The sequence below is a fragment of the Dasypus novemcinctus genome, chromosome 5, assembly GCF_030445035.2.
Source record: "Dasypus novemcinctus isolate mDasNov1 chromosome 5, mDasNov1.1.hap2, whole genome shotgun sequence".
Classification (NCBI taxonomy): domain Eukaryota; kingdom Metazoa; phylum Chordata; class Mammalia; order Cingulata; family Dasypodidae; genus Dasypus; species Dasypus novemcinctus.
Genome location: NC_080677.1, coordinates 109,850,074 through 109,875,466, shown reverse-complemented (window position 1 = coordinate 109,875,466; position 25,393 = coordinate 109,850,074). Strand labels below are relative to the sequence as shown.

The 25,393-nt window shown below is 42.3% G+C and overlaps 1 protein-coding gene across 3 annotated transcripts in view; it reads right to left on the bottom strand.

The window, feature by feature from the left end:
• MKLN1 (muskelin 1) overlaps nt 1-11,405 on the bottom strand; it is a 453,286-nt gene extending 441,881 nt beyond the window's left edge. Inside the window, exon 1 of one of the 3 annotated variants that reach the window (XM_058297366.1) lies at nt 11,171-11,405. The gene's annotated coding sequence lies outside the window, so the exon portion shown is untranslated. The remainder of the gene's footprint in view (nt 1-11,170) is intronic. The other 2 variants (XM_058297367.1, XM_058297368.2) reach the window with 2 other exon arrangements.
• Between the last annotated feature and the right edge of the window lie 13,988 nt (nt 11,406-25,393).

Here is a 25,393-nt window from a genome sequence, read left to right as displayed (position 1 = left end):
TTGTTATGTACCCCCATTGCTATCTTTTCTACACATCTTTTTAAAAAATCCAAGCTTATCTGAACATTTATCAGTCATCTTGATCTTTTTAGGTACTTTCTTTTTCTTAATTGAAATCACTGATTTTATTAGAATTTAAATTTCAAGATCATTTATTCCCTTTGAGCTATAATTTCCTAGTTCCTGGTCAGAATCTCATGCCTATATTTTTTCTTAACTTGCTCTCTTCTTCTTTGTGTCAGATTAGCAGTGCAGAATTGCCTTCTTGGGCTTTCACAATTCAAGGATACCATGGCCACTTATTTTAAGTTGTCTGTCACTTCCTCTTCATCAACACATTCTTCTTAGTTGATCGGAATTAAGGATAGACTAGTACCTCTTCAATAAGCAATGAATTTAAATCTAAGTCATGCAACTTTATTTGACTCTATTTTCAGCAGAATGAGATTGTTAGTAAATGTCAAGTAAGTTGAAGTTCTCCCATACCCCTACACTGTGTTCTTGGTAGCAGGAAAGCATTATCGATGTTGCTGTAACAGGATCACTTGCCTTGCTAGAACTAGATGACAACAGGGTCAGGAGAAAGAGGCAGTGAGCAAGACTGGGGATAGGGGTACTTCCCAGGGCATGGGCTGTGAATACAGAAGCCGGCCTGGATTAGGGCAGCTGGGCTTCACAAGACTTGTTCTATTTGCAGTGATTTTCCCTAGTTTGTGACCCTAGTAGCAAGTTGAAGCTCATGAAGCTTTCAGTACTAAGCAGTCCAATCTGACTCCAGCAGCAGGTATCCATTCAGGGTAAGATGCCATATGTGCCATGATTTAAGGAGATCACAGCCTGGGTGTGGGCAACAGAATATAGCTCTCTGGGGAAGGGGACCGATCAGAGTAAAGCAAAACCAGACCTCAGAGCCATGGTAAAGTCAGCCAGGGTTCAGGACAGGGTCCTAAATTTATAAGAAGTTTGGGAAACAAGGTAGAAGGACCAGAGACTGAAGGTGTTGAAATCAAGGTAGAAGTCAAGATCTGGGCAAAAAGAGGGGCAGGAAGGCATAATAAGAGGACTCTACTGGTCCAAGGCGCACAACCAACCTGACTAGAAGGAAGCAAGATGTTGGAGCCGACAATGAGGACACAATCTCTCCCCAGTAAGAACTCACTTTTTTGACAGCCTTCCAAAAATTTTAACAAAAACATCGTCTTACATTCTGCGCACCCATTCACACCCACCCCACACCCCACATTCCCCCTTTCATATTTCCTCTATTAGTAACATCAGCACTTCCTAACGATAACATGTCCATATCATGAAGTACTAGCTCTTCTGAACTCTGTGCTTGTCAAACCACTTGGGAATAGAGGGTCGAGTTCTGGGAACCACATTTGGAAAGGAACATTGATCGATTAGAGAAGCCCCAGTGAGATTAGCACATCAGGATGGACTGTAGACTTCTTTCAGGCAAGGACTGGGTCATGTCCTTTCTTGAACCCAGTGCCCCTGGCATGGTGCCTGGTATATAGAAATATTTGTTGAATAAATGAATGAGTGAATGAATCCATAGTTCATGGGTAATTGTTGAAGGAAGTACAGAATTAACCTGGAGAATAAAAAATATAGAGGAGGGAAGCAGATGTGACTCAACTGATAGAGCATCCACCTACCATATAGGAGATCCAGGGTTCGAACCCAGGGCCTCCTGGCCTATGTGGTGAGCTGGCCCATGTGCAGTGCTGATGTGCACAAGGAGTGCTGTGTCATGCAGAGGTGTCCCCTGCGTAGGGGAGCCCCACATGCAAGGAGTATGCCCCGCAAGGAGAGCTACCCCATGCAAAAAAAGCACAGTCTGCCCAGAGTGGCGCTGCACACACAGAGAGCTGATGCAGCAAGATGATGCAAAAAAAAAAAAAAGACACAGATTCCCGGTGCTGCTGAGAATGCAAGCGGACACAGAAGAACACACAGCAAATGGACACAAGAGAGCAGACAATGCAGGGGGGGGTGGGGGGTGGTGGGGGGTGGCTAGAGATAAAAAAATAAATCTTCAAAAATATATAAGCACAGGTAAGTACAGGTAAGGCTGGGAGACAAGACCTATAGGTGGAGCTCCTTAGGCAAACAAGCAGCTAGTTTCTTGGGAAGAAAAAGGCAAGACAAATGGTAAGATGCCTTATTACATGCTCCTGTGACCTGTCACTTCTGCTTTTATTTCCACCCAGATGTTTTCTACCAAGCATCCAGCCTCAGGTTTGTGGATTTCCATACATGTACATATCATCTCAACTTAACAAGCTTACTCTGCATTGTCTCTGATTGGGTGCTTCTTCTGAACAAGTTAGATACTTTTATATTGTCATAATACAACAGCTACCATTTACTGTCTGCTCACCATGTGCCAGGTACCATGCTAGCTGATTTACATACACTATTTTATTTGAATTCCCACAACCTCCTAAAAGAGGGAACTGAAGTTTATATGGTTTATGTAATCAGGCCAAGATCACACAGCTCTGATGCAAAGGAGATGAGATTTAAACAATTTCTTCTGACTACCTATCTGTTGCTTTAAATTACTATATCATACTGAGATATATTCAAACAATTCTCCCTGGCACTTTATCAGCCACTATGTTTTTCACTTATCTGTATCTCTCTCTCTACTCAGCATCATTTTTCATTTTTTAAAACTCTTTATCTCTAACTAGATAAAAAATACAACTCCTCCACAGCAAGGACCATAAATCTGTAATACCCTGTACTGGACTATGTAAGAAGTAGATGATTCATAAGTACTTTTTGAATGAATTAATCCAATTAAAATGTGATTAGAACTACCATGTCTTCTCTCAGTTTGGACATTTAGAAAGTCAAGTGGCAAGAATTCTTTAGTTTGCTCTATAAAAATACTACATTCACACACATATACATTACAAGGAAGAGAAAGAACAAATTGTTTAAATGAATACTGAATTGGTGAGACATATTTTATTTCCAAATAAGTCAAATACATGTTCAAAAAATGTGAGAAGTTAAAATAACAACAAAAGTGTATATATGAAACAGATTATTTCCTTCGGAAGTCCAAATCTGAAACTCTTTCTTGTAACAAGATCTTCAGGTTTATTTATATCATGGGTTGCCAAATTCAGCCAACCCAGTTTTTGTATCGACAGTGAGCTAGGAAAGGCTTTCACATTTTTAAATGGTTGGAAGAAGAACGATATTTTGTGACGCGTGAAAATTATATCAAATACAAATTTCAGTGTCAATAAATAAAGTTTTATTGGAACAGTCACGCTTATCTGTGTATGTATTTGCCTGTGGCTGCTTTTGTGCTACAGTGGCATAGTTGAGAAGCTGCGACAGAGACTCTTTGGCCTACAAAGTCTAAAATATTCCTTATCTTGCCCTTAACAGAAAACGTTTGCCGACCTCTGGTCTAAATAAATAATACACCATGCCTTAACATTTAAACTATTATTTAAACTACATCTATTTATTTTTGTTTCTAATTAAAGGTTACTGAGCCAAAAGGGCATCACATCTCTTTTGCTATGCAGGTTAGAATTTAAGCTGACATGTTTCCATGTTCTCAGAACAAAGTTAAAACCTCTTCTTTGATGTTCTCTACTGTCTCTCCTGACAGCAGCAGCATCTTTCTGCAGAAACAACACTGAGAAGCTGGTGGTAGTTTCTCTAAGAGGTTATGAATCTCTTCCTGCCAAAAGTCATCTTTCCCTCTGATGGGAAATTGGGGCTGGGCATTCCTTACGAACGGTCACACTACATTATGGAGATTTAGTGCCACCGAAATGGATTTTCCAGACTCCATCAACTGACTCAGGGTGGGCTGATTGAACCAGATAGACCAGGAAAAGCAAACTGCTCTTTTTGTCATCATCCAGTACCTAAATAAAAATAAAAATGACTCAGAATAATCATACACAGGTGAATATTACTTATCAAATGTCTTGGGATGGCACTTATTGCAACTACATGGTTCTGTGAGAGCTTCAGTGTATTAGCTCAAGAGTAGAATAAGGGAGCAGAATCTCCTTATTTGTCCTAAAATTGTTTGGTTTGCAGTAAAGTTCAAGGGAATCTGTTTTATTTTACTTTTTAAGATTCAAGGACAAATTCTATTGTATTTCTGTCTCTCTCTTCAATTTAACTAAAGTTTACTGATCATGTATTATGTGTGAGGCACAAGGCAAGTAGTGGGAATGCAAAAATAAAAGAATCCCTACTCTCAAGGAACTGAGAGTTCATGAAGGAAACAAGCTATAATGATTTTACTTGACCTCTTAGCAGCATTGAACATGAATTGTTCCTCCTTAATGTACTTTTCCCTTGTTTTCCTTAGCACCATAGCCTCCTAGTTTTATTTCTCTGGTTGCTCTCTACTGCTACCTCTTCCTTTGCTATCTAATCTGTAAATGGCTGGAGTTTAGTCTTGGGCTTGCTTTTCTTTTAATTCTTTCCACCCTCCATAAGCAATCGTTTCTTCTTCCAAATTTATAAATTTAGATTTGGAGCTTCAGACCCATATATACAAGTCCTCACTGGCCATCTCCATTTAGAACTTTTGACTTTTCCTGCAATTCTGTTCTGTCTCAGTTTTCTCCATCTCAGTAATGGACCTCTCGCTCATAATCTGATTGTGGCAGAAATCTCTAGTCAACTGTTGCACTACCTCCCTCTTCCTAACCCACAGTGTCCATTCACTTGTCAAGGTCTTTAAAATAACTCTTGATTTGGATCATTTCTTTCATGTTCACCGACATCACCCTAGTCCAGGCAACCATCATTGTTAGCCTGACTTGCTGAAATACCCTCCTAACTGGTCTCTCCACATCTCCTCTTGCCCTGCTCTATTTTATCTTCTTAATGATAATGTTTTTCAGACAAAAAAGTAGCCTTTAAAAGGAAACACAATGATAGCAAAATACACGTCCTTCTTCTTTATTTTTTTTACTTAGTAATGTATTGTGTAAATCTTCTCATATCAGTATACCTAAAACTGCCTCACTCTTTTTAACAGCTGCCCACTATTCAATTGTGTAACTATACCAAAATTTATTTAACTGCATCTCTATTTATGGAGATATAGACTGTTTTTAGTTTTTAGCTACTTTAAACAATCCTTCAGTGAAGATCATAGAAGAGGCATCCTTTGATATGCATGTGAGTATATCTATTGGATAAATATATAGAAGCAGTATTGCTAGATCAAAGGCTTTACACATTTAAAATTTTGGTAAATATTGTCAGACTCCTTTCCACAGAGGTTGTACCAACTTTCACTGCCTTTGACAGTGTAAGAAAATGCCTGCTTCCCACTCTGGCCAACCAAGTATATGGTTAAACTTTTTTTATTTTTATCTATCTAATATGTAAAAAATATATTTCACAGTAGTTATAATTTGCTTGTTAAGAGAAAGGGTGAGAATTTTTACATGTTTAACATCCATTTGGGGAAGCAGATATAGCTCAAATGGTTGAATGCCTGCTTCCAATGTACGAGGTCCCAAGTTTGATCCCTTGTACCTCCTAAAAACAAATAAACAAACCAACTCTCATTGGGGAGTGGATGTAGCTCAGTGGTTGAGCACCTCCTTCTCATGTATGAGGTCCTGGGTTCAATCCCTGAAAAAAAAAATCCATTTGTATTTCCTTAACTGCAATTTGTTATCCCCTTTGCCAAATTTTACAGAGTGTTTTGATGTTTTTCTTATTGATTTGTAGGAGTGCTTTGACTTCTTAAATAATCTAATTTCCAGGTTCTGATGCATATCCTAGTATTTCTTAAAAGTCACAATTTAGTCAGGTTTTTTCCTAATAATAAATATATAATCATCAAAGGCTAATACCATTATAGGAGAGTCCACATGAAGAGCTATGTAAAGGTTATGAATTGATTCACCAAACTCCAGATTTCCTGAAACTAGCGTGACAAGATTGCTCTATGCCTCCACCTATATTATTTCATTTCATTTTCTTAACATTCCTGTGAGGGATGTATTATTATTAACCACAAAGTTAAGCTCAGAGAATGTGGATGGATGACCACAGCCATACAACTAGTAACTCTCTTAACTTCTGAAATTTTAAAAGCCTAGTAACATCAGCACTCCCCATTCTTAACTATACCAGGATCTGGTTCTCAATGCTTCTAATTTTTAATAATCTGTTGCTCCTCTCTTTTTCCTTCTACAAATACTCAGTGAGCATCTATTAAGTGCCTACTATGTGCCAGGAAACCTCCAGAGTTTGCATTTTAGATGGGTTTTCACTATATACAATAAAATATTTTATAGTAATAAAATCTCGGTAATCAAGTTTCATTATCCTGAAAATAAATGAACAGGATAGTTGAGAGGGTGAATAGAGAAGACAATTTAAGTGAGGTGGTAGGAAAGGCCTCTTTGGGAAAGTGACATTTAAAAAGAGATCTGATTGACTAAAAATATTTCAGGTGGAGGAAACATTTTGTGTAAAGTCTTTATTTAAGACAAGCACAAGTTCAAGGTGTTTGAGAAGGAGAATAAAGGTTAAGGAGACTGGAGTTTGGGGGAGAGTGGCTGGAGACAAGGTTGAAGAAGTGGTCTGGGAATGTCACATAGGGTTTAGTAGGCCAGGAAGGGAGTCTGGACTTTATTCTGAGTGCAATTAGAAGCCAAAGAAAGATACTCAGAAGGGAAGTGACATGATCTATGTTTTATGGTTTATGATTTATGTCATTGTGCTGTGGAGAATATGGCAAGAGTGGAAGCAGGAAAATCTATTAGAAAGCTATTTTCTGGGCACAGAAGGGAGATGATAGCGGTTTGCATTAGGATGGTAACAGTAAAGATAGAAAGAGACTTATTCTGGAATGTTTTAAAGTTAGATTTGGCTTGATTTCCTCATGGATTGGATGTGAGAAGTGAGGGGAAAAAAGAAGAACCATGTATGTCTACATGCTTTTTGGCTTAAGTAAATGGTAGATGGTGACATCATTTAGTTCGTGGGAGAAGCCTGAAAGAAACAAGAATTCTGAATTACTTTATTTCCTTCTTTCCCAATACAGCCTTCAGCTCACAGACCATGAGTTCAAATATGTTCCCAATACCTTCTTTTCCCTTCCTTTCTTGCCCATCAGTCCTTCTAATCTAAAAGAACTTGCTCTACCTGCTTCCTCTGCTCTCAACCACTCTTGAACCCACTGTAATCTGGCTACTATCTCCATTAGTAAAAGAAATTCTTTCTTACCCCAAAACCAATGACCTCCTTGTTGTTAAATCCAAAGGGCACTTTTCCATCCTTATTTTTCTTGACACCTTTCTAGCATTTAATACTGTTGGTAATTTCCTCCCTCAGCTTCTCTCAAACTGCTTGTTCCTGATCTTCCTACCTCTCTAGAGGTTCTCTTTTTTCTTTCTTTCCCCACCTTTTAAATGTTGGCATTTTCATAGGGTTCCATGCTAGATCCTCTTCTTTTCTTTTTCTACACCTTCTCTTGGAGATTTCATCTACTTTCATGAACTATTACTTATTCTGATGACTCCAGCACAGACCTATTTCCTCAGTTTTAGATCCCCCTTGTTCAGTTACCTAGTAGGTAGCTTCACTTTGATACCCCACAGACACTTCAACTCAACATGTTTGAAATTGAACGAATTATCTGCCCTCTCTACCTGCTCTTCCTCCTGAAGCCATTTTGGTGAATGGCACCACCATCATCCCATTCACCTAAACCATAAATCTCCTCCTATTCCTTCATTTGCACATATAATAATTCATTTGGTTCTACTCTATACTTGATGCTTCTTGAATCCTTCCTTCTCTCCATTTCCGTTCTTGCTGCCTTAGTATAGATGGTCGTTATTTCTATTCTATAATGCTAAAACAACCTTCCCACTTATGGTGTTACTCAAACTAATAAATTCTCCAAACCAGAGTGAACCTTCTATACTGGACATTCGGTTATTTCACTATGCTCCTTAAAATCCATCAATGGCTACCTTTTGGCCTTAGGATAAAATAAGAACTTCTTAGGAAGGCACACAAAAACTTTCACAATACAAGACCATGCTAATCTTTCTGGCATATGCTTCAGGACTCTGCTATGCATTCCTTTAATGTATTTATTGAGAATCTACCTGTTGGTTTCTGTCCTTCACTCTCAATTATTCTCTCTGGCCATAAAAGTTACCTTGACTTGTTAGTTTACTTATTTTCTTTACCTCCAGACCTTTACACATAGTGCTCTCTTTACCTGGAAAGCCTTTCCTTCTAACCTGCCCACCTGCCCACTTGCCTTGCTTACTTCTACTTATCCTCCAGAGCTCAGCTCAAAACTGATCTTCACTGGTTAGGGACCCTGATTATGTCCAGTCAGGATTAGGTCCCTCTCCTGTTAGTTCCCCTGTGGATATCATTTCATTATTGTGTGATCAACTGTGTAGTCATCTGTCTTCTCATTATACTATAAGGTCCTTCAGAGCAGGGGCTGCATATTATTCATTTTTGCATTCCCAATGCCTAGGACACTCCCTGGCACAGAGCAGACACTCAATAATGAATAAATAAAGTGGAAGAGTTGAGTTTCAAATTCACATCTTTTCTCTCTGGCACAAATTTCACATTTTCCCATGATTCCTCTTATCTTGATCTGAAAAATTCTAAAATCTGTGCTAACGTATTTTGGCCTATCTCTAATTACAGTATAGGCAAATAGGTTAATAATTCCATGAGACTTTGGGTGATTATTTCTTTTGTAGCCCCTCTTCCATCATTCTGTCATTTTGTTCCTCAAACTACTTTGGATTAAGTAAGTCTAAAATGACTTAAAGACCTTTCTTTACACTTTTACATCCTTTTGCTTCCACAACATCACCAAGGCAAGCAGAGAGTAAGTACGACAGGAGCAATGTGTTTAGTTGATCATCTGGCAACAGGTACTAAAAAACGGAGTATCAGTAAATTATTTCCCACTGTCATTTTCCCCCAAGATCTCCACAGATAAGTTATTAAAGTTCGTTAAAATTTAATACCGCAAAATACAAGTAAAATTGAAAATTTTGTCGTGAGTGCAATATAATCATAGAATTTTGTAAATGGAAGGGACTTAGAGATCCTTAAGCCTAGCAATTTCATTTAAGTCTCTGTGAGGAAACCAACACTGGAAGACCTATAATGGCTCATCGAAGGTCATTCAGTCTCCAAGACCATCCAGCCTCCAGGAGAAGTGGGAGCAATTTTCCTGACTTTCAGTGAAGAGTACTTTCAATCCTCAATGCCATATACAACTTGTCAAAGGGCTTTGTTTTTCATCTAAACAAATAGTCTACATCAGAACCCACATAACTATTTACATAGTGCTTATCTTTATAATATTTCTTTCGTAACATCATTGTTATACAGAGAAAGGAAAAAAAGCAAGATTGTCTAGTCCTAGGACATAAGGGACACAAAGTGATGGGATTTCCTATTTGCAGTGTAGCCTTATAATCACACACTGTTCTCTGAATGCCATGATGCTAAGCCAAGCTTATTTGTCCTCCCTGGGCCTGGATTCCATTCAATTCTATCCCTTATTTAGTCTAAATGATTTCTCCAGTTTCAATGTGTATTTTCTGTGCTTCATTTGAGAAATATTATGCTTAAATTGACTCTCTACTTCAGTTTGTTTTAGTTTTAACGGCGAGGAATGAAGATTCTGGGTAAAAGAAATAAAGATGATGAATTTTTCTAGGCTTTATATTTCAAGATGGTTTTGTCAAATAGCAACTGGCAGTTTCTTACTTCCTTAAATTATGACATTTTCCATGGGAATTACAATTTAATTGGACTATAGTTTGTTTTCATGGAAAGCCCAGATTTCTTTCCAAAAGGATCAGTTTGATAATATTTTACCAGCTACTGCTATAAGACCAAATATAAACCAATTCTGAGAAACAGGAAGTGAACCTGACTGGTCTGGTCTGATGTCCCTGGCAGTGACGCAAATACAGAAATCAAATTAGGAAAACAAGACACGGGGGTGTGACACAATTGATGATAATCCAAGATGCTGTAACATAAGCAAGAGTGCCTTTAACCAAATGACATTCATTTTAATAACACTCTGAGCAGTATGATTTCCAGGTAACACACTAGTGATTAGAGAGCAGGATGAGCTTGAGTTCCCTAGCAACAGCATATGCTTTTGAGACAGTCATTAGCCTTTTGGTTAATCCTGCCAACCCCTTATTTCTAAATGTATGACTGACATTTTAAAAAATTATGTTTTAGAAAATGCTTTGAAATTTCCAGGAGCAAAATGAAAAGGAATTAAAAAGAAAAAAAAAAAAAGTTGTCCCGAGAATTACACTCATATGAAAGAAGTAATATTTCTAGGCGCCCAGCCTGTCCCTCCATTCACTACCCTCAGTTCTACGTTTTTTAATACCCTGCCGGTAAAGGGTAACGGAGGTGAAATTGTTGGAGTTTAAGGCAGTCTGCTCACTCAACATCAAGGCGATCATCACAAGGTCTTTCAGAACCACGGGCTCTGAAAGTGGGGTGAGGAGTGGGATGAGAAGTGTGTGTGGTGGCGATGCCGACGGGGGGTCGGGTGGGGGCAACATCACACAGACGTTTTTTCCCTCCTGTAAGCCGAATTATCTTGGTCGAAGGAGTTTGGAGAAGAGGGGTGGTAGGGGAATGAAGCTATTTTTTCTATTGATTGTTTAATTGCACCAGAGGCTGTTTGTCCGAGGCCGGTAGCCAAGAGCATTATTTTCGTGGCTAAAGTGAGGTTGGGCAGGTTTCCCATCCCCTTCCTTTCCCTAGTTTTAAACAAGACAACCCACAAAGCGCAGCAAAACTGTAAGGAATAGGGTGCCTGTTTTGCTTTTGCTATTCAGCTGTACCCTAAAGCGCCAGGGCTCTTGGGATGATGTTTTTCCAACCCTGCATCATTGCCCCTAGCTCTGTCCTGGGTTCCGGACGCACAATTCCAACCCCTCGTGCAGCCAGGGTCAACTGCGGGGCGTTATTCGAGTAACACTTATTGCTGCGTTTGGTTGGTCATCCTCATTCTGGCCTGGGTCCTTCGGTCCGGCTGGGGTGACTCCTAGTTCTCCCCACCTCCCCACCTAGCCCCCCTGCACGCCCTTCCCAAGGCGACCACCTGCGCCGCCCGACTTACCATCTGCCCCGCGGGGAGGGCCCCGGGTATAGCGAGCCCTCCCTGCTCCCGGGCGGCTCTGGGGGAGCTTGGTGTTTGCCTCCAGCCCTTCGCTACCGGAGAGATCAGGTTCCTCCCCTCCTCCCCCTTCAGCTCCGGCCGCCGCCGCCGCCGCCGCCTCCTTCTTGCATGACACAGCAGAACCGCAGCTGCTGCAGCAAGTCCAAGCCATCCGCCCAGGAAGCGCCGCAACCCGGCCTCGGGAGGGGCGGAGGGGGGCAAGGCAGGGGCCACGGCGGAGGGGAATTCTTGTCCCCACTTTGCACCACAAACTCTTTTTCCAGCCCAGAGGCACGGGAACAAAATAAGGCTAAAGCTGACCAGGCCCGGCCGTTGAGGAATGCTGGGGCTTGGCGTCGGAGGGGATGGGGCAAGAAAGAAGGGAGTGAAGGAGATGCCAGTAGGGGCCTCACTTCAGGTACAGAAAGGTAAGAAGAGGCCGAGAGGTCCAGGGCCAGACTGTGAAGGAGATTAAAGGAGGTCAAAGAGAGGTAAGGAGGTAGAGTTGCCGAGAAGAGAGACTGAGCTGGGAGATGGGGGTGGGGGTGAATGGAGGCTGCCGGGGAGGGAGGGCCGGGAGGGAGTTATTTGGAGGAGGCCTGAGCTAAGGTCCCATACAAAAAAGGGCGGAATTGGGAGGCGAGGGCAGAGAGGGGGAAAGGATGAGTTAGCGTTAGATAGGAAGGTAAACATTGGGAGGCATACTATAGAATTAGAAGGGATGTCGTGGACATCATTCATCATGGCTGATGAGGTAAACTGATGAGGTGGAGAGAGAGAGTGAAGGCAAGGCCAAAAGGTAGGATGCTTTTTCATGCCACTCTTCAGTTCCCTGCGAAGTTTTCCATAATTCCATCAATCCAAACAGGGAATTTTCTTTTATAAAATGGAAAAGCATGTGCTGAAACAGAGAAATAGTTATCTAGTTTAGATTTACAGGATAAAATCTCCATGGTCCATTAAAAAAAAAAAACACGAAAAAACCACAACACAAACTTTCTTCTAAGGCAGAGATTTGGGATTTAAGGCATAAGTCCATAAAGAGGTTGTGATTCAGTATACTGAGAACATTCAAATTAATATTACAGGTTTCACACATCACCAGACTTGAATAAATCTAGAGTATTAAATGCTTCTGTTAAATGCTGGAAATGATGCCAAAATTTTTGGATCAAAATATCATGAAACTACACATGCCTCTCTCGCTGTGTACATGCACAAATATATAATTTCCAGTGTCTAGCATGTGAAGTATGATTGAGAAAAAAAAATGTATTTTTCTGATTATTTTTATTTCTTACCCAACACCCTCCACACATTTTACAAGACCAGCCTCTCACAATTAGAGAGAATGTGGTCAGAAAAGTAACGCAGAAACTGCCACTTTGGTTTTGTCTGTACCTTCCAGGTCATATCTTCGTACCTCACTTCCTGACACAAACAAGTTTTTACTGTTGTCAGCAACAAAGCCCTAATATAGCTGCAGAAGAGAAAAAACTGCATTGCATTTTGCCTCCTGCAAGCATCATCAACAGTTACCGGAGGAATGTAATTCCAGAAAGCTTTAAAGCTGGTGGTGATGGTAATTATGTATCAAATGCCTGATTCTATTTCTGTTGTTATTGTTTTGTCATTACTGTTCTACCAAAGATCTGATTTAACTTGCAGAGGGACAAATCCGGTGTTTCTTTTTCTACTTTGTCAAATTTAATCAGGCCTGATAGAAAACTCATTGCTGTCAGGGAAAATAAAGTAGGAGCCTCGAAATGTCATTTTAACAGCGTGGGTTTCGTGAGTAGAGAAGGATTTAAGGACGCTCCTTCTGTTCTGTTTCTCTGTAATGAGCAGAGGCTACACGCACGCACAGACGCCACAGCTCCCGGATGCTGTTGCTCCCTTATCTCGGCGTCTGCAGCGCCAGAAGCCCCTCCGGGATGCTGCGAGGGGCTCTCGGCGGGTGGTGGTACCAACGCTGCGGCCGCCGCCGCCCGCCGCCAGTCCTGCTGCTGTTGTTGCTGCTGCAGTCACGTGGGAGCCCCTTTAAGTTTCCATAGAGAGGCCTCTCCGGTGTCACATGATGGACATGATATAATGAAACAACGTTGTGAGAGGAAAGCATTAGGGGAGCCCACGGCTACGAAAACAAGTGAGTGAGAAGAGGTGGGAGGAAGAGAAACTACGCCACCTCCCCAGCAGCCGAGCCGCACGCAGCAGCCCGGGAGAAGTGGGCGACACTGCGGGGGGTGGGGAGCAGGAGAAGGGGGTCCTCGCCCTCACCGGGGGACCCCGCCGCCGACCGCGGGAAGAACTTTTAGCTGGCAGCCCCAGCTCGGACTGCACCTGTCTCGAGAGTCTTCACCGCTCCTCGTGAGAAGCAAGGGGAAATTCCAGAAGAAAGTGCTGTACAAATATACGTGCGCATCGTTTTCCCCTCGCGCCTCGCTCTGGAAGAAGGAAAGAAAAGGATTTAAGCAGCATGTGTTCAGTCCAAAGGTAAGTTATTTATAGTGGGAAAAGCTGGTCCAGCAGGACTTTTGGATGGGAATTTTGTTCTCTGTTTAGATCGGATGAGGTGAGAAAGGCGTCCGTCCCTTCTCTCCTGGGTAGGCGGCTTGGTGTGATCGTAAATCAGAAATATTTTTACCGCGGACTCTGTTATTTCCCCTTTCGCACGCTCCGCGCTCCCACCCTCTCGCCGGCCGGGGTTCCCTCGCCTCCCCCCGGAAGGGGTCTGCAGTTGACGGGGAGCAAGTTTGGCAGCCGACGGAGGGAAGGTAGAGTTTGTTGCGCGCCTCGGGAAGGTCGGCGCGATTTCGCCATGTTTGCGTTGCTAAGAGCACTTTTTTCCCCTTTTAGGTGGCCTGATGCCACATGGCTCCTGCGGAGCCGCTGCCGGGTTGAGCGTGTGTGAGTGTGTGTGTGTGTTTTCAATGTCCGCATTCCAGCTAATGTTGCGCAGATAAAATTCAAACTTGAGGTAAACAGAGGAGGAGGGGGGGAGGAAGGGGGAGACTGTTTCCATTTCGAGATCCCACCTCTTCACTCCGCGGAGACCAACATCCCGAAGCTAGAGAGAACTCTTTCATTTCCCCCACGTATCCCACCTTAGCTGACAACAAAATAATAAGGACGGAGGGGGCAATGCCTATAAAGGACGCGCGGTGTCTCGCTTCTCAGAGGAAAGAACAACTCCCTCGAACTCAGGCCTTTGGACGCCTCCCTCTTTGCGCCACCAAAGACGAGGGATGCCTTCATTTTCCCGGGAGCGGGAGCAGTTCAGCGCTCCCGGGTGGGCGAGGAGGTGTCTGTACCCTCTCACTACTCTCCTACTTTGGGAAACCAAACTACCTGTCCCCGCCACCGCAGGCGCGGGCCCCCAGAGGGCGGGGTGGGTGGGTCCCCAGATTTCCACGGGGCAGGGTAAGTGGCAGCGGTGCGGCGGAGCACTTCTCAGTTTCAAGTCTGTTGCGTTCGGTAGGATGACGTGGAGAGTGTTTAGAGCGAGTGGATGGGTAGAGCTCCTGCTTCTCGGTGTTTCTGTTTTGTTTTTTAATTCGGGAGCATTAGCAAGACGCTGCCCCCCCACCCCCCATGCCGGTTTCGGGTTGAAGTTAGGCGGATGGGTGCGTGGGGCTGTTCAGGACTGAGGGTGAGGCTCCTCTGGTGGGAAACCGTAGCCTTTTGACAGCTTGCAGCCATCTCCCCCTCCCCCACCGCACCCCGGCGGAAGATGTGGGTTGGGGGGTCCCTGAGGGGTGACGTCCGAGGCGGGGTGGGGACAGACTCGGGATCCCTGGCTGCGCGGGGGTCCGCGGGCGCCGGGGCCGGGGAGTGCTGTGTCAGGGAGGCGGCGGCCACGTGAGCGTGGTCTGCGGAAGCGCCGGGGCTTGGGGATGGGAGGTGAAGTGCGTAGCACAGTCGTGATGGGTCTGACACCCAGCAGCGTGGGCGGTGGGCCGGGGCCGGCGGGACTGCGGGGCGCGAGCGCAGCCCGGGGCGGGGCGCGGCTCGCAGGTGGGCCGGGGGCCGCGGCGCGGCGAGGTGCGGGGGCGCGGGATCCCAGCCCCGCGGCGGCGCCGGGCGCCTCCCACGCAGGGCCGGCGTTCTCGGCAGCCGGTGGGTGCGCACTCCGGGGCCCGCTCCCGGGAGGCCGTTTCCGGGCGGGGTTCCCGGCCGGGAGCGAGGACACGGGCGCGGTCCAGGGCTGTAAACAGGGTGTCGCCCTCTGCCCTCCTGTCCCCGGCCTGCCTGCCGGGGCGCGCGGCCGGCAGCGGCCCGGGCGGCGCTGGGCAGCGGCGGCGGCGGCGGCGCGCGCCCGCGCCCTGCCGCCCCCGCGCGCCCCCCGCCCCGCGCGCCCCCCGCCCCGCGCGCCCCCCGCCCCGCGCGCGCCCGCGGCCGGCCGGCCTCTTCTGTTTTTGTTTTGGTGGAGCCCGCGTGCAGCTGGCGCGTGCCGAGTCACGTGCCGTGGGCGGGAGGGGGTTGGGCGCGGGAGGCGAGGGCGCCGTGACGCACGCGCCCGGAGGCTGGGCGCACGTGAGGGGCCGCCGAGGGCGGGGCGAGGGGGCGTGTGCCCCGCGACGGACCCCGGGACCCCGGGCGTGCCGGGTGTCTAGGTGTCCCAGTGGGATCCGGTGGAGTTGAGCCTTGGTGAGCAGTATTTGGGGGTGTGTGTGAATGTTGCTTTGAGTGCCCTGCAGCATGCTGGTGAGCCCCCTCTGTTCGGGCTGTAGGACTGCCCTGCGCTGATTTGGTCAGGTACGTGGGTCCTGGGCTTATAGATATTTAGATGTGGTTCTTAATCCAGGCTGTACCTTATAACCAATCGGAGAGCCTTTTTAAAAAAATGCTTATGTCTGGCCCACTTTCAGAACAGTTGGGCAGGGCCTGGACATAGTGTACTTTTTAAGAAACTTGCCTTTTGGGTAGTGAGGGGCCCTAACTGATAGAGATACAAACTTGTTTTAGGAACTGAATAGTAAGAAGTAGCTAACAGGTGTTCATCTGTCACTAGATGAGGTCACTGTGACTAGGCATTGTGGCTATGAAAACATGGATGGATTCTGTGAAGTAGTGCCATCTCCATTTTACAGATGGGGAAATTGAGGCTCAGGAGGTTAAGTAAGAGTTGATCAGTGAGGGATCCCTGACTAGTACCCACAGCGTCAGGCACTAGAACCCATACTTTTAAAAATTATGTATGATGCATTGAAAATATATCTCAGATATCTGAGCGTCTTATATTTATGTGAATAGGCACCATCATATGTTTGCCTGTGGGACAGCAAGTTTATATATATATATATAAATATATATATGCACACATACACAGAGTTAAGATTTTTATCTGGAAAGTTTTGCATGTATTTAAGGGAAGAGAATTACTTGGTGGATTCTTTAGGGCCTGTACTCTAACTTTTTCAGAAAGTTTACTGTGAGAAGAGGGGGAATCCCAGTAGTTTGAAGGGAACAGGATGCAGGGAAGTTTTGTTTTGTTTTGAGACTTGAACGTATGTGTGAAGTGAGGAGAAGAGCCCAGAAGATGCAGTTATTTTCCAAGTATTTCCACAAGCAGTAGCAAAAGTCTTTTAGGTTGTTGGACACACTGTGCAATTTTGCTGATCACAGATTGGATTAAGCCAAAAGTACCATGTGATATAGAGAGACTCAGAAGTTCTACCTTGAAAAGTTCGGAGGAAAACAATAGTAACAGTACAGCTATGGAGAAGCAAAAGAGCTGTTTGCATCCCCTTATCCCCTTGATTTATGTCATTTGTCTCATCAAGTAAATGCTTAGTGGGGACATTTAGATGTAGAGGTAATCCATTTGTTTTGAAAATGCATTCATTGGTGTTTTCTCTAAGGATATACCAAGTAAAACTCATAGGAAAGAGAGGTTTCTCCCTGAAAACAAAGGATTCCAATCACAATGTTTTTGTGACCAGTATGTGTTATTAAATGGTACTGTGTTGCAAATAAATCTCTTCGTGTTTCAAATATTTCATATTTGACTGTCATCAAACATTGTTAGCTATGTGGCAGACATGGGGTGTATTAGTTACCAAGTTCAGGGGCTTAGTTTTCAAGTTACTTGCAGCTTTGGTGACAAAAGTTTATAGACTCAAGAGGCAACCCGGGCATAAACGTGTGTCGGTAGTTCGACATGGAAATAGCTCTCTAGCCCCATCTCCCTCCCTCTGTTGTCTACCCTTATTCTCCTAACTACCAAAGACACTTTACTTCAGCAATGCCAAATCACTTGTGGGTCCTTTACACAGCTCTTCTTTAGTGGCTTTTCTGCCTCTTGGGTATGTCCTTCAGGAAATTTTCCCTCATTTCCCCTCAGAAAGCACTTAAAAGTACTACCCCTGTGTCATCTCTGTGCCTTGTACATACTTGTCACAGTACATAAATACCATTTTGAATTTGTTTACATGTTGGACACCCCTATTAAACTGAGCTCTTCCAAGTAGGAAGGGTGATTATGTATTTGTATATCCCTGGCACACAGTAGGCACTTAAGTTTATTGATTTTCTCCCATTTGAGATGCATTATTTGTGTTGGGATTCTTTACTGTCCTCACCTCTTTCTCTGATTCTAGCTACTAGGCTAAGAACACACATCTTTAGCTAAATTAAAGAATACTATCAATATGTTCATGTAAATGGAATAGGAAGGAAGTGACAAAGTGTTACCCGTTTTTTCACTTGTTTCCAATTTCATTCGTAACTGGCCGGTTTGACAGACTGAGTCTTTTTGATTACTCTTATATACTGGAAGATGGGCCCAACATTGTTAATGTTTTTCAACTTGGGAAGGGAGAAATGGTACTATGTTGCAGATGGACGTATTTTTCTGTGTCATAGTTGAGGACAGATGCTTCATCACATTTTATTACAATATAGTTTTCAGATTTTGTATTACAGAACTATTTGTAGAGTAGCACCCTCCAGTAGAGTTTTCTAAGATAGAAATAATCTGTAGAGCTGCACTGTCCAACAGGATAGCTCCTAGCCACTTTTGGCAACTGAGCACTTTAAATGTAGCTAGTGTGACTGAGGAGCTGAATTTCTCATTTCTTTGAATGTAAGTAGCCACCCGGGGCTAGCAATTACTGTACTGGATAGTGCAGAACAGTTACAGAGCATTTGCCCATGCTTAAATCCAGTATATGACTGTTAAATATTTAGGCAAACATATTCTGCCTTTAAAAGAAAAACCTTGATTCACCTTCTAGGGCTTAACACTGTTCTAGCCTTTAATAGACTATAAGGTATATAAGGTATATAAGGGTGATATTTTTGAACTGTATGAGGCCTTCATATTATAGAGCATTGTAGAAGTTCTTCCAAAGAATGCAGTCTTGCCAGGAGCATTATTGATAACTTCTTGACTTTGATTTTTTTTCCTTTAGATATGTACCAGGAATTATCTTTATTTGACAACAGAATGTGAAAATCACAAGAAGATTTGGTGCTCAGGTCATATGGGAGTTGGAAGTGTAGATCAAATGAAGTAGCTGTTTCTGTTGCTTTGTGTACTCATCTATAATTCTTCAGAGAAAATAAAATTCTGTATTAAGTTATGTTAGAAAATTTGGTTTATAGAAATCAGATGTAATTATGTGTGTTAATGGAATCTGAAATGAGGACTGAAAATACTATCTCTAGAATGGAGTAACATTGAGAAAATAATTTCAAGATGAGAAACAGGAATGGAAACATTTTTTACTTAAGTTTCTGAATCTCAGTCTGTGGTAATTCTAACACTGAAGTTAAAACTTCTCAAAGAGCCTATTTAAAATGTAAATAGAAACAGATGTTTAGTTGTGCAGGTAACTAGTAAACTTTGAAATATTTATATAGAAGGTATGCCACACTCAAACATCTCATTAGAATGAGAGCCCTAAGGTTGAAAATTGTAGATTTCACTTCATGTAGTAGATCCTGGAAGAAGTGGTTTAATACTTTTAGAAGATGATACATAGTCTGTTCTCAACACTATATTTCAGAGTTATCTACTTTGTGATGTCGTGTGTGGCTGGATTTTAGATCTTCTCTCTTTCACTATAGCTGGTTTCTCCTACACAGGCTGTCTTTGTATCTTACTGACACTATGTTTTCTACCACGGAAAACTAACTTTATACCTAGGGTAAGTAAAACATAATTGAAAATATAAATCTCTTGTCTAAGAATAGAGTCATAACATACATTCCAGAATACAATGTGAAGATATTTGTTTGGTTACTTTCTCTTTTAAGCAATTTCTAACCCATTATTCCTTCATGATTATTTCTCAGACACCTTTGTTCTGAACTTCTTTGGTGGTGATGGTGGAGACCAAAATAAAACTTATCTACCATGTATCCCATCACTTTTTACTGTTGCCTTCAAAAACAAAACAAAACAAAACACAACCAAAACAAAACAAAACCCATCATTGCTAACAGCAACAAAAGGTAACCCAACCAACCAAACAAACACAAAAGCCTGTGAGGTTTGAGTTGTTTTTGTGGAGAGGCCAATAATGTAAAAGTCATTTTAGGTATTAAATGTAAGTTACTTATGACCAAAAATGTATATCTATATAGTAATGATATAAAAATTAATGCTGCAGTAGATCTTGATGACTTCTGCCCAGAAGATCTGATGGTACTACTGAGATTCAGGTTTACAGTTTACGAATAAATTTGAAGGTTGCTGACAACTGTTTGTAGTGACCTTGGTCACTAACTTGGTAAGAGAATGTGAGGAAGTCCCTAATTCCATTTCTTTTGGCTCATTGCAATGGTTGGATTGGGTCAGTGGTTCTCAAACTTTAGTGCACATCATAATCTCTTGGAAGTCATGTTAAAACACAGATTACTGGACCCCACATCAGAGTTTCTAACTCAGGAGGTCTTGGATGGGCCTATTAATTCATATTTCTTGCAAATTTCCAGGTGTATTAGTCTGCCTAAGGGGTGCTGATGCAAAGTTCCAGAAATCTGTTGGCTTTTAAAAAAATTTTTTTATTTCTCTCCCCTTCCCTGCCTCCCCCTCCCCCACCCAGTTGTCTGCTCTCTGTGTCCATTCACTGTGTGTTCTTCTGTGTCTGCTTGTATTCTTGTCAGTGGCACCCAGAATCTGTGTCTTGTTTTGCATCATCTTGCTGCGTCAGCTCTCCGTGTGTCTCTCCTTACGGGGGACACTCCTTGCACGTGGGGCTCCCCCACATGAGGGATACCCCTGCATGGCACAGCACTCCTTGTACGTATCAGCACTGAGCGAGAGCTAGGTCATCACGCAAATCAGGAAGCCCTGGGTTTGAACCTTGGACCTTCATATGGTAGGCGGATGGCCCTATCCCTTGGACCAAATCCACTTCCTTCTGTTGGCTTTTATAAAGGGTATTTATTTGGGGTAAAAAGTTACAGTTGTAAGGCTGTAGAGAGTCCAACTCCAGGCTGTTTTCTCACCAAAGTCAGTTGCCACGTGTTGAAGCAAGATTGTTGCTCATCTCTCCGAGGCTTCAGCCTTGCCCTTTGGAATTCCTGTCTCTTAGCTGCAGGCTGGCATAGAGCTTGTCTCTCAGGGCTTCCTCTCTTTCCTGGCAGAGGGCTCCTTTCCTTCCAGGCCTTGGATATCAGTCTCAGCTGTTCTGTTCTCTTCCCAAGGTCATTTGCAAACTATCAGGAGAATGGCCCATCTCTTCCCTGGCCTGTGTGCATCAAAAAATGACAGAGCTTTCTCTTTCCGTGTTTATCTCAAGTGAATTTCTGTTTTATATCAGACCCACCAAAGGGTGTGGGGACTCAACCTAAATCGTGGTTGAATCAAAGAAAGCCCTCAAAGCAATCTTAACAGGTAATCTAATCAAGGGACCCCTCAACTGAATCCATTATAATCCAAGGGTATTACACCCAGAGGAATAGATTGGTTTACAAACATAATCTTTTTCTTTTCGGCAGTCATAAGTAATCTCAAACTGTCACAACAGGTAATGCTGATGTTGCTAGTCTGAGGACCACGCTTTGAGAACCATTGGATTAGATAATCCCCAAGATCTTTTCTAGTTCTAAAGTACTATGATTCTATGTCTCTTCCTTCCTCCCCCCTTTTGAAGTTCCACCACTGATCAGGGATTTCGTCATTTAATAATTGTTCTATGGCAATGTGTATTTAGAAGGTTTAAAATTGACTAATTTTATTTTGAGAGTTTCTTGATAATTCCATGTGTTTTTCAAATATCTGGGTGTGTTGAAATTCAGATCATATATCCCTCCTTAACTAGAATAGAACTCTCCAGTTTAAATACTTTGAAATATTTATGGTGTTACTGAGTGAGAAAACTATTTGTTACTCCTTAAATCTAAGTATTGTATTTAATCTAACAGACTTTTAACATACAGCTACACCATACAATGTAGCATGTTAATATGATTGTGATAAGTTAAATGATTTTTATATGACGGAGGTTATTTTAGACCAGGGTTCTTAAACCACAGATGCCTTCTTAGAATGTAGCAGCAGATAGTTTTATGACACTCAATATCGGCATGTCTTTAAAGTAAATTTTAGGGTTATTCAAAATTACGTCTTACAACTTTCCCATAATTTCAATACCTGATAACCTAACACGGTTCAGCATCTGTTCAAATGGTCATTTTTGGCAAACGTTTAGAAATTCAAATTTTCCTACGGTGTCATAAAACCATCTCTGCCATTCTTACCAACCATTTTGTAGGCAGTTATCCATTGCACTAAAAAAATGCTACATCAAAATAAAAATCATACTAGGTCCACACTATAAGGAGTATTATTTAATAAATATATCACACCTATACCAACATCCTCACAAGAATGTTTTTAAATGCATAAAATAAAATTATAAAGGAAATAAGTTATATATATTGAAATACAGTTACTAAAATAAAAAACAATACTATACCTATGTGCTTTTTAACACTGAATAATACATCAAAAGTATAGGAAAGTTAAAGTTAAATTTTAATTTTTAAAGGTATGTCAATGTGCAGACTTGATTTATCTTGAATAAGAACATTAAACTGTGGTGTGTAGTATTTGACAAGGCAACTTGCATATCATGTTGGACATCTAATGAAGTTGATCTTTTTCAATTCAAGCTCATGACCCCCTGAAATCTTGCCACAGACCCCTGGTTAAGAACCCCTGTTCTAGACAAAACTCCATGAATTTGGATCCATAGTAGATTGTGATAGCATTAATCTGGATGCCTTCTGAAGACGTCTGCCTCATGTGAGGAAGCCTTGTGGTTTCAGGAAGGAGATGCCTGTCAGGGGGATGAAGAGTAGGTCCAGACACAGTCACTTCCTACTTTGAAGACCTTGAGGAATAGCGGTGGCTCTGCATTTCTAAGTGAAGGGCTAAGGGACTGGAAGCTGGAAGGAAGAGGATAATAATATAGGAGACTTGTCTCATAGCAATACTTGCATAGCAAGCACCTGTTCTTACATAGCGTGTGTGTGTGTTTATTTGGGGTGGCCTTTGGGGAGGGGTTGGTGAGATTTGGAGATTCCAAGGCATTTGAAAAGGGCAAGGGGTGTTCTGGAAACATTCCAGATTAAGGTAGACTCCCAGGTGTTGTGAGTCATTTGGACTCAAGGCTTGAGGTGAGGTTTGGCAGTATATTCTAATGTGAGTGAATTTATTGGAGAGGAAAGAATAGTTAGATTTTGGAATGCATACATATATTTATAACCTTACCTGGGAGCAAGGAAAAAAAAATGAATAGGTGAGGAGTAGGGAATGAGGGGATGAAAATGAAATGGTTTTATATTTCTAAATTCTCTAAAATGTTTTGTGTGCATGTTAAGTCTAGTTAATAGCACAGGTCTGTTTGTTAGAAAATAATAAACTGATGCACTTTTCATTTTTGGTGAAAACAAAAATGTCGCCATGTCATATTTAACTTAAATCAAATGCTTTTTTGAAGTTATGCCTCAAATTCTTGCAGAACTTTCATTTTTAAATTGCTTTATGATGGTTAATTAGTTTAAATCTTGCATAATGATTACTGCTGGGTGTGTTTTATGGATTAGGAAACAAATCATTTGTGCAGCATAGGCCACAAAGCTCATTGTTTTCACATCAGCAAGTTTTAGTTTTATCTTGATATTCTGTATTTCCTAATTGCTCCCATAAAATAGTTGATTCTGAAAATTGTATTGTTGATTGAGGATCCATGTAATTGATTTTGGACTCTATTTCATGCATAGTGTCTTAGATTTTAACTTGTTATTTATTTCTTTTAAAAGAAATATATATGGTTTGCTACCCAGATCTGCAGTCATTCCTTGATCAAAATATCTCACATAATTTTTGTAACTTAAATCTGTGAAACTGTTTTGAATTCTTGAAGTTTAAGGCTGGGATTGGCAGTCTATATGACCACGTCACTGGGAATGGTCTAGGGGCCAGTTTTCACTAGACAACCAGATGTGCTGCTGCGTGATGCCCTCCCTCAACTTTCCTGGACTTTGACACGTGCACACACACACACACACACACACACACACACACCTTTCCCAAGACTTTAAAAAGCCTCATGTCCTTTAGAGAATCAAGATGTTAAAGATAAGTTACGATTTTTCTTGTTTAATCAGACTAGCACTTTGCAGCATTTGCCTTTTGCCCTCCCACATGTCTTTAGTTCACCCCCCTTTTTTAAAAAGATTTATTTTATTTATTTCTCTTCCCTTCCACCCCCCTCCGTTGTCTACTCTCTGTGTCCATTCACTGTGTGTGTTCTTCTTTGTCCACTTGAATTCTTGGCGGCACCAGGAATCTGCGTCTCTTTTTGTTCATCATCTTGCTGCGTCAGCTCTCCGTGTGTGTGGCACCACTCCCCTAGGCGGGGGACACCCTGCATGGCATGGCACTCCTTGCACATATCAGCACTGTGCCTGGGCCAGCTCACCACACAGGTCAGGAGGCCCTGGGTTTGAACCCTGGACCTCCCATGTGGTAGGTGGGTGCTCTGTCAGTTGAGTCACGTCCCTTCCCTCCCCTAACTTTTGTTACTTCTATTTGTCTCACAGCCAGGCAACTTTTCATGCCAACTTCTGGTTGTCCAAAGCCCCCATGCGGCTTTCCCTTTTGGTTCTTCCTTCAGGTTTCCTCTTTTCTTTTCCTGTCAGAACTTCTCTTTTTGTACTGTGGCTTATCTTAGTATGGTGGAAAGAGTATCTAGTTAGAATAGTGTTAACCATAATAATGTTTAATGGGTACCTACTACTTTGGGTACTTTGTTAGGGTCTTCACATTGTTTATTTCCACTGGATTCTAGTTCCAACTGTCTCTGGAACCGTGGGCAAGTGTTGTCTGTCGTTATCATAGGCTGCTTATCTGTAAAATGAAGCGTTGGATGGAGTAAATTGTTTTCATTTATAGGGCGGTATGACAGTAAACCCTAAGAGGAAAACTTTATCTTTTAAAAAATATACCTATTAACTGAGGTTAATCTCAACATGGAGGTGATACTTTTTGAGTCCCAGGGTGAGAGGAGCATCCCAGGAATCCTTAAATTACGTTGTCTGCAGAGTGGCTGGCCCTCTTTTCCTTCACAAGTTAAAGTTAAAGGGTATAAGAGCACCCTTCTCCATACTTGTGTTCATATCGGAAGACCTGATAATTGAGCGCAAATGCTCCACTTTGGAAAAGTTACTAATCCCTGATTTGGAAGATTGCGCAGCTGTTCATCCCATGATGGAGGCAGCTGGCTTCTACAAGACATCCTTTTGTTGATGGTGACTGCTAGGGAGTTTCTAAGAAGCTGTTTAAATACTTCTGTTAATTCTTCTACAACTCATAAAAAATACTACCTAAGATCTTTTCTCTTGCATGGTTGTACCTGGCCTGTGACCTTGAGAGCTTGTTCCTATTTCTAGGAAATTTTTGTTAGTACCAAATATTTTTGTTATGTTCACAACTGCACCAAGCTACTTATCTGTTCATTGTGAAGGTCACTGGCGATTATTTTGCTTTCTGCTTTTATGTTGATGTATCATGTATTCATTCCACATATTGCCCTTTTAACAATAATCCATGGTTGTCTTTTTTGTTTCTGTAATGTTTCCAGAGAGATTAATCATTGCTGTGCTAAGAATACTTATTTAATCAGCTTTGTCCTTAGTGTTGCCCATATTATCTTTAGCTTTTAAAAA